The sequence below is a fragment of the Polyodon spathula genome, chromosome 12, assembly GCF_017654505.1.
Source record: "Polyodon spathula isolate WHYD16114869_AA chromosome 12, ASM1765450v1, whole genome shotgun sequence".
Classification (NCBI taxonomy): domain Eukaryota; kingdom Metazoa; phylum Chordata; class Actinopteri; order Acipenseriformes; family Polyodontidae; genus Polyodon; species Polyodon spathula.
Genome location: NC_054545.1, coordinates 6,890,427 through 6,900,426, shown reverse-complemented (window position 1 = coordinate 6,900,426; position 10,000 = coordinate 6,890,427). Strand labels below are relative to the sequence as shown.

Here is a 10,000-nt window from a genome sequence, read left to right as displayed (position 1 = left end):
TGCAGAAAACAAATCACTGTAGCCTTGCTATTCAGAATAGGCCAACTGTGAACAATGAATTGGACAAACTTGAAAAGGAAGGACAGCCTTGTCCTACTACAATGTATGTACATACAACATTGACGAGATTTAGTTTTGTTTGTAAAAACAAATAAGTATAGTGTGATTTATTTATTTTGTTAGTGTGGGTGCTTCAAGTTTTTTTATCTTGTCAGGACATTAAAAAAAAAAAAAAAAATCAAACAGTGCTGTGATCATTACACTGGGGTGAATGAAAGTCAGTTGTTAATGCATTTTAAGATTCAATTAAGCGAAAGGGGCAATATGGTATGCAGTCACACACAGTTGTAGTTCATTAACTGTTCATTCTTCTTAAGCAGCAATCTATTGGCAACAATGTTTAAATTGCACCCATCTGTACACATCTGATTTGTAGAGAGAGCAAGTGAGATGGAAAGGCATTCTGTTATATGTACAGGTTCGTATTTTATTCTCGACTCTTGTCAGTCTTTTGGCTCAGCAGGTATGTAACATACATCCCACTGATTTTCAATTACTGCTCTCCTGAGGAGCATGAACACTAAATAAGCTGCATTTTTCTGTTCTCTCAGTTTGGTGAAGTTTGTATACTTGAAAGCTGCATCTCTGTTGAAACTTTCTTCTGATCTCTCTGTGAGACTCGCAATGAACTTTTCAATATTCAATTTCTGCATCAATTTTCCTTTTAATATTGTTTGATAAAAAACTTTAAGGTCATTTGGAGTGAATAAAAGTCCAGTACTTTTTTTTGAAAAAGCTACATGACATGGAATTGTGTGTGGTTGGCAAATGTAACGCAAGCTCACATCAAACAGCTCGCCCTGTGCTCCATTTTGCCCTGTCCATCAGCACGTTGTTTACGTTTGATCAGTGCCTGGTTGTTTAAACTGAAGCCCTCTTTGTTTAGGGCCCTGCTTCTGTACTCTGATTCACCACGGCTTCCTTTTCATCAATGGCCCTTCTTTATTCTCAGAGCATGGGCGCGAAAGAGAATGGCAGACAAAGGGGCTGGAAGGAGCGTGATGTTTGTTTAGACTTCTCAGAAACGGAGGGGGTTAGCCGGAGCTAGGAAGGGGATGCGGAGGGGGGTAGAAGGGTAGCCTGCTGTCTGTGTAATTGGATTTCTGCTGATTGCTCACTCTCAAGAGCCAATAGTAGGAAGGCAAGACTGGTGCCAGCCACCCTGAGGTGGAGACGGGGGAGGGGAGACAAGACCATTGATTGAAATAAAATTCAAATACATTGTGTGTATGTATGTATGTGTGTGTATGTATGTATATACATATATATTATATATATATATATATATATATATATATATATATATATAATATATATATATATATATATATATATATATATATATAAAAATAAAATTTTGGAGGAGAGCTTATATCATGTTATTGTTCCTAATAGTATTGAAATATAAAATAAAAACTGGTGCATTACAATACAAGGACAATAAACAGGAATTCAAGAAACTATGGAGGTACAGAACATAACGCCTCACCCAAAAGACAGAGCACAAGGAGGTTAAGTGACTTGCTCAGGGTCACACAATGAATCAGTGGCTGAGCTGGGATTTGAACTGGGGACCTCCTGGTTAGAAGCCCATTTCTTTACACACAGCTTCCTATAAGATTATAGTTTGCATCTATGGATGCCAGGATGTAAAGAAGTGACAGAAATATAATTATTATAAAGCTGTAGTTTTGTACCTGTTCCAGCTTGCTCATTAAGGTCTGCTGTCATGTGCAATAGGCTTGTTTTTTTTATGCCCCTTGTTTGGACCATCATTAAGTAAACAGGCTTATCATTGCCAGTTGCTTTGGGCTTTCTGAAGTCTATTTAAATCTGCAGCTTCAATCAATCAAGCAATCTTTATTTTATATAGCGGCTATCATAGTGGACCACCATCACAAAGCACTTTACAAGTTGCAGTAACAACAAAGAACATCCATAATACTTCAAAATACAGATAAATGCCTAATACATGATATATCCTTCAAAAATGTTTTACCTGTCACTGTAGATTCCAGTGTAATGAAACCTGTCAATCTGCTTAAGTTTAAGTGTAGGGTTTATGAATTAACAGCAACAACTGTAACAAACATATCCAAAATAGCAGTAGCCTGTGTGACCTTGTTTTCAGAGGGCCTATTGTCTTTTTTTTTTTAACCATAAAACTATTTGATTAAATCAGTAGTCTTGACTACCTCAGTAGAAATTGCCTCCTGGCTGGTTCATCCTGGTTACGGCTTGTGTCAGTGGTCTCTTTTCTCATCATGTCAGCAGGCCTCCAATAAACCAACTGTGTAAACAACTTGCTGTGTGCATTCTTACAGGCTGAGTCTGACTGTCTTCAAACCTGAGGTGCAGCACAGGTCTGGTCCTTTAGGGATTTTAAGGTTTGCATCACATATCATGTTTCTTTCCCAGATTAACCTTTTAGCTTGTGCACACAATTGATAATAAACTGCCTAGTTCTGAGTGAAGATGGTCTGGACCACCAACAAAAATATAATAAAGACTATCTGTGTCCATAATGACCGAGCTTTAATCTTTACGGCAGTTTTGAAGATGACAGTCTAGTGTAATTTTAGACAAGCACATTCAAAACAATAGAATTATTCTGTGGAATTTAAATAATTAAATAACTTATTCATCACGTATTATGCATGGCAAGAAGTGCTTCACCTGTCAATGTTCTCTTGTAGAAGTGAGGCTAGAGGAAAGTGAATTATTTCCAGTACTCATCACAGCCACGTGAGATCATATAAATAAATGCTCTGTTTGTCCCAGAAAAGACCTCACAGTGGAGGTACCTGGGGGATCCCAGTGAATGCAGTGCATGGTGATCTCGTTACGATAGAGAGATGGCATTTCTGTTCCTCTCATTCCCACGGTTAGGTGAGGCAGCTCAGGTTCCGTTAACTCAGGACAATCCCACAGGGTGCAGGCCTGCCAGGGTGAGTTATCTCTGAATGCTTCCTTTGAAGCAAGACAGTAAACTAAATTTATGGTGGTCATGCTTATAATTGTAACTGCTGATATCTTTATCCATGGAGGATTGATATTTTGCAAGCCTCTCATGTTTAACAGGACAGGGTTGAATTTCAATGAAAATAAAGCACTCTCTTGGCTGGATCCAACAACTGGTCAAATAAAGTTCAACCCCTGATACTGCCCGGAGCTCATAAAGTACTAGTGGACCCCACAACTACAGTAACATGAGGCCGTGGAATTAGAGTTGGCTACTCTGAACAAAGATATCTAATAGTTAATATTCTTTAAGCTCTTTCATGGCAATAAGTATGCTATAGGTGAGTCAGGAAGTCACTCTGTACAGTGAACAGAGAATGGCTTCTAATCTTTCTAATCTTCATCAAAACAGTTGAAGGACAGTAAATAGGAAATGGGATGTCAGATAATGATTTACATGAGTAGATGCCTATCATTGATCTCTTTCACCATTTAGAGACACTGCTTAGTTTGTACCTTTGGTAATTTGGGCACATTAAACTTGCAACTGACCTTTGGAATCACAAGGAGCAAAGCAACTGTTATCAAAATACATGTTTATTATAAACCTCAGAATGTGTCAGAATGAGGGTACATTTATAGAAATGCAGTGCGCTCTTCAGCCCTGCTGTAGGTTGCAGTGTAATTATACATTCTCACCTCAACCCAGCCTTCCACTGTGAGCACACCAGTTGTAGTGTCTGTCAAGTGTCAAAATCTGAAATTAGAATAACGAATTGCCAGCTTCCTGTCTTTAGCATTGCTCTTTACAGATGCCCACCAGTCGCTTAGAAATCCAATTGCCAGCACTTTCTAAATGAGCTTGTACTGTAATTTCTGTGTTCCAATTAAAAACAATTTCAAAACAATAAACACTACCAAGGGTCCTAACCCATTTCTGCAAGGGAGTAACATTCTGTGCGATTTTGATTGGTTAGCTGGAAGAGTATGAGAAATGATAATTAGCAAATGAGCAAGATGCAAGCAACCGTTTGCTAAAGGTTTCATTTAAATTATTTCCAGAATAATTTCTCCGTAGAAAGTTTTGTATTGAAGTTACAACTTGTTAATAAAAAAAAAAAAAACAAGGATGGATTGCTTAACACTTTCCAGATTGCTTTTATCTGTCACTGCACATTGCCCCGAAACTCTTTCTGTTAAACAAAGGGTATTTTATTTATACAGTGCCTTTGAGTTTGCATTAAGTATCACTGGGTGTGGTGGCGAATACACATGAACAAGCAATTTGCAGTAGAAAAGCTCACACTGGAGATGCCTCAGTCTGTGTGTGCACAGCTCCTTCAGAGCTCCACAACGTCTTTAAGGTTTCAGACCTGTCTATGCCAGAAATGTAACCCCAGCTGGACAGTAAATAGTTTTCCTCAAGGGAAATAGTATATAATCACTAGTGACCTCCATGGTAGCTTGTTTGTTCAGCTGGTTAGTCAACAGTTTTTGTGTAATTTATTAAGGAAGTCCTTGTATATGGTAACAAAGTTTCATTTTGTGTGCAAATGTTGCCCTGGTTTTTAACTAACAGCTTTTTATCAAACCTGTGATATTGTATGAGGTTAAAATGAAGCTTGTAAAAGTTTATTAATCAATAGTGACGTGTTGTCTATTTCTAGTTTTGAAAAACAAGTAAAACAACCATTAAATGTCAGTGCTTTCTGTTGTAGTCGCCCTCCCCCTTCCACCCCTCTGTTATCAAGTCCGAGAGTAGAGTGTTGAATGTTAAAGAGAATAGAATCTGCTTGCATATTTGTGTGGCGAACATGGTATTCCGAATATTAGCCTTTTTTTAGTTGGCAGCAGAATAGCTCCTTGGTTTCTTTTTCTTACATGGTATCCCTTTTGTTTTGTTTCATATTTGTTAAGTTTCCTATTTTATGAAGAGACAGTTCTCTAACAATAATAGTTACTTTTCTGGATTGAATAGTTGTTGTTTGACTGCATTTAATTTGTAGATAATACCCTGCAATAAACACCCAGCAATACTAAACACCACTCTTTGTCGCATATGTTAATACAGATGGCTTTCCTTTAACCTCCCACTTAATGAATATTTGTGGATTGCACAGACTGACAAATTGCTGGGTCTTTAGAAGAAACAAAAATAAACACTGCAGCTTCGCATCGTGATCTTGCGTCATTAAAAGATGGTCAGTTTTCAGTTGCCAATAGCCTTAAACAATGAAAAAAAAGGATATCAAGAGAAGAGCTGGTTGTGTCGCTGCAACTTTTGAAACAGTGACTGCGTCCTCCAAATCCGTATTGGAGCCTCCCACTTTCTGCATCCAGGGATTCAGTCGACCTAAATGGTTTTATGGTGCAAAAAGAAAACATCTCCTTTTGTTATGGAAATGAAGAGCCAGCTTTTGGAATTTATAATGGTTCTAGTAAAAGGCCTTTGTGGGTGAAAATGAATAGAAGGCAGGGTAAGGAAAAGTTCTCTCAGCAATGGACTGTCCCTTTTAGAACAATAGGACCAACCCCTTTTTCTGATTGCGATGGATAGCTATTGGTAAATAGTGCAGAGGTTACCAGGGCTATTCTTTCCTTAATCACGGTCTCAAGAAATTCTGTTAACTACTTTAAACTGTCCAGTAATTACTGTCTGAATCCTCTCAAGCATCACATGACATCTGGACTGATCAACTGACAGGAGGAGGATTAAAGAGTAGTAAAAATAAAAATACAAGCAAAGTATATATTCTAAAACAGAATTGCTTAATTTTACAGATGGTCTGGACTCCTGACCTGCGGATAAGAATTAAGCTCAGCTCAGCATTAGTGCCACTGTCAGTTCCTTTGGAGAGGTTTGGAAGGTTAAGACCATGTTGCATTACTGTGTTTTTTGTATCTGGCTGTTCTGAAGATTAATAAAATATTAGTGTACTCATTCATGCAATAAATAAGTCATAGGACATAAGCCACTGTTCATGCAGAAATCCTACAGTAAATTCTTAAGTTGCTTCATTGCTGCAATCTACCTTCCCAACCACAAATGCATAATTAGCATATCCTCATTGTAGAACAAATAACATTACTCCTCTCTCCTCTAACTTAATTTACACCTGACCAGACTGTATAAGCATACCAGTGCGAGTTGCTGACTGTAATAAAAACAAGTTCAATTCAGTACAATTTAAAAGGCGGTCAGCCCAATTAAGAAAACCCATCATATAAGTGTGTAAAAATTGGGATTCTAGTGATGCTTCCATCTTCAAATGTATTATCTATGCAGGCAAACCAGTCTGTTTGTGTTTTAGGATTACAAATGCAGACAGCCCCTTAGGGGAAAGCTTTTACTTGAATAGTAGAAGGACTGGTAAAGCTGGCCTCTCTGCATTCCTTACCCCAATAGAGGAAGTTGCAACATAATTTTTTTGCACAATTGAGGGGAAATCAGGTGTAGAGTGAGAGAGATTGCCTATAACTCCTGACATGTCACCTACAGTTATTTAGCTTTTACAGAAGCAGGGTATACATTTGTATACAAAAAAAAGTATTTATTTTTTTTTAAACATAGTCATTTTACTTTGATATACTTTTCAGATTATTCACATTTAAAATAATATTCTGAAGTATCCCCAGCTGGATATTTCCTTTTTTAAAAACAACAAAACATAACGAAAACAAGACCTTCTGAATATGAATGTGCTGCTCTCTGAATGTGCTGCTCTCTGACCTACTGCCTTCATCTTGAGGTGATGTTGGGTTCCTTAGCAACAATAATTAGAGGCCAGTTGATTGAACCCAAAGGGCTAGCATTGGGCCCAAACTCTGGAGCTGTATTTGATACAAATAAAAGCACTGGCAGTAGGACTATAAGGTAATATTAGCGCTCACAAAAAGTAAATTTGGGGTCATGCTTTGTTTGTGGCATTTCCAGCCGAATGCAATATTGTCCAAGGCTGAGGACTGGGTGTACAACAGAGTAGTATTTACAGTGGTCACTGAACCTCCCCACTGCTCTCCAGCAAGTTCCTTTACTAGTTGGAAACTTGTGTGTTTTATTGTTTGAGCTTTACCTATGCTCTATGCTACCTATACAGTACATTGCAAGACTATGTAAATAGTGTGCTACAGTAACGTCACACATCCGACCCCCTGTGGACTGGGGTATAGGTGGATATGTGAAAAAATCAGATAGAAAATAACATTTATACATAGGTTAGTCAGCAAAAACAACACTCAAACTGCTTTAAACACAGGGACATTCTTTGCTTTAAAAGTAAGCAGATGTAAACAAGGTTAATTAGGCTACAATACACAGTGTTGCTATGCGGTTTACTATAAGCCATCTCCACGCAGAGCTTTAAAAAAACAAACAAATACAAAACAAATGGTAAATGTACAGTAACCTGCAACTGATGGCTTCTTTCTTAACTCTAGAAGTCCCTGCATCTCAGGTTCTGCTTTCTTAATATCTCTGCCACTGTACTTTACGCTCTTTCTTGATATTACCAACAGCGGGTAAGAAGCTTGGTTTAAATATTGCTTCAGCTATTTTAAACAATTTAAAATATTTTGTTCTTCAGCCTTATTTTTAATTCAGTATTAAACGTAGATATTGTGAACAATGGACTGTACTGTTTCCTTATAGTGGTGCATGTTGCTTATAATCTGTCAAAGCTTTACCTCTAGTCCAGCCTGAAACTCCCATTTCTTAGCCAAGCAGTAACCTGTTGAACTGTTTTGTTTAACCACCTTATGAATCGTGTCTATGCAGCAAAGTTACAGGGTTTACCTAATCTGCTTTTTAAACTTGAAATTCAAGCTTTAATAACTCAATAACCTTAGATGCCTTTAACCCTTCCCTCTAAATCAGGATAAATATTCTCGCAACCAGCTGGCAGAAAGCGCTTTTAAGGTTCCACAGTGTGAATCAGTACGCCATGCCATCTGTCTAAAGCCATTGTTCAGAAAACAAAAGGGCCAAAGTCCTTTTAACCCCCCCCCCCAATGAATACAACTAGAGCGTCTCCTGCTTTGGGCTCGAACATTGGGATGTGCACATACTGGAACTTCTGAGTGTGAATGCTCATTCAATTTTTCTTTTTTTTCAATTTTTTTACTGATGTGTTTGTTAAATTAAGCTCTGCAGCTGTACATTTTACAATAGCTGGCAAGCCTTTTAAATTGTACTATTCCCTTGATGGGAGACATTTTTTATTTAAGGTTAAAACAAATGATACACTTTAAAGTACAGTTATATTAACTATATATAGTTGCACTGACATATTTGAATTTGAATTTGCCCTATTGACTATAAAGGAATTATTGATTCCTCACGAAACAAGCAGTCAATATGCAGTACCTGTGTCCCTTGATGATCTTACAGTCATGTCGTAAAACATCTAGTAGATTTTTGTTTTTAGCTGCAATGCCCCAGAGAAGGTCTATGCCAGACATAATGAATGTTGATAGTAATTAGGGTCTGATCAAAACCTTGATTGGGGTAGACACTAGCATAGGTTTACCTCAGTAGATTCTGGAAGTCTGCTGTGAGCTTTGTGAATAGGTTTCATTGTCCGTTATCCAGCAGGCCTGCTTAAAAGGGTCAAGGAAGGCAGCATCTGAAATGTGATACATTTTGTTACAATGTTGCGGCAAATGCCTTGATCATATTGAAAGCAGATTACTTTGTGTTTGCTTTCTGAGGGATTTCCAGACTGAATTTCATTTTACCATGATGAGAACTAGGTTCCGTATACAACTGTTATCCATGGTTTGGTTTACTGTTGTGGTTTTTTCTTGTGTCAGTCAGATAAAAGAAATGGTTTAATTCTCCAATTTTTCAAGACCTAATATACAAATATATTCAACATTAACATATACATGTACCAACCAGTCCTTCCTTTAGATAAAAAACAAAAAACAAATCTAGGTTAGGGAATGTGCTATAGTAGTCCAGATGGCTATATGGCTTGACTAGTTATTTTTTCATGCCTTTGATAATAACATTAAAGAGAAAGGCAATAAACCATTGGTTTACATGTATGTTATTTGTGGTTTGTGAATAAGATTTATATTTGTATCCATTTCATTAGTGGCCATGTGTGTTTTGAATTCTTAGTTCAAAGTTCTGACCATCTCTGTGGGTTCTTGATAATTCCTGATTTTTTTTTTTTAAACTGATACATACTTGTTTGAAGTTTCTGCTGGGCTGTGATTGACTGGTTTGATGCCTTGACATATGAATCTCCTGTTTGATGCCGACCATTTAATTCACTGACTTGCAACACTTTGATAACTTGTGGCAGCATGTATTTGCGCTAATGGCTTTAACTGTGAAAGTACAGTGTTAGATACTTAAGACTGCAAAACATGCTTAAGTGACAGCTTACTCTTATAACAGCATATTGTTAATATCTTGAAGGACTGTGATGGTATTACAAAGTCTGTAGTCATGCACTTTATAAATCAGAACGTACAGTTACATAATTGCCAGTACTGTTTTTAACTTGTAAAAACACAGCTCCAGGTTATCTGGAGGGAAGAAATGGAATGATTTGCCCTTGCAAAATTAGCATTTGCTCCACATAGAAAATGTTGTTTTCTTTGATATGAGAATGTAATTTTTATGCATCGTTACACACTGAACACTGACATTGTATTGTTTGCCTCAATTCAAATTTCTAATGAAGTCACTGAGTGCAGTTGGGGATTGGAAGATGTAAAAAGTTAGCCCCTGCAAGCCATAGAGATCTCTCTCTATCTGAAATATTAAAAATATAAATCAACAGGGAACAAGATCAGTAGTTTCATAAAGTTTCCTTACAGAGACCTAAAAAACATGGCAATAGTGTCTAATTGCTTATTAAAACTCTAAACATATATACTATATATGGTTCAGAACGAGGGATAGTTTTTTGTTATCATGTTTATTCTTGCTGCTCAAGAAGATTTAGCTAAAGGGAACACCTTGTTAGTT

The 10,000-nt window shown here is 37.2% G+C and overlaps 1 protein-coding gene and 1 long non-coding RNA gene across 3 annotated transcripts in view; one reads left to right on the top strand and one right to left on the bottom strand.

Annotated features, from left to right (window-relative positions):
* The window catches only part of LOC121324128 (coiled-coil domain-containing protein 85C-A-like), a 51,149-nt gene that overhangs the window by 5,408 nt on the left and 35,741 nt on the right, over positions 1–10,000 (top strand). The gene's annotated exons all lie outside the window — the stretch shown is intronic.
* Positions 3,580–10,000, bottom strand: part of LOC121324129 — a 10,950-nt gene continuing 4,529 nt past the window's right edge. The window contains exons 2-3 of the long non-coding RNA XR_005951217.1: positions 8,547–8,642; positions 3,580–5,374 (exon numbers count right to left, since the gene is read on the bottom strand). This is a non-coding gene — a long non-coding RNA (uncharacterized LOC121324129). The remainder of the gene's footprint in view (positions 5,375–8,546; positions 8,643–10,000) is intronic.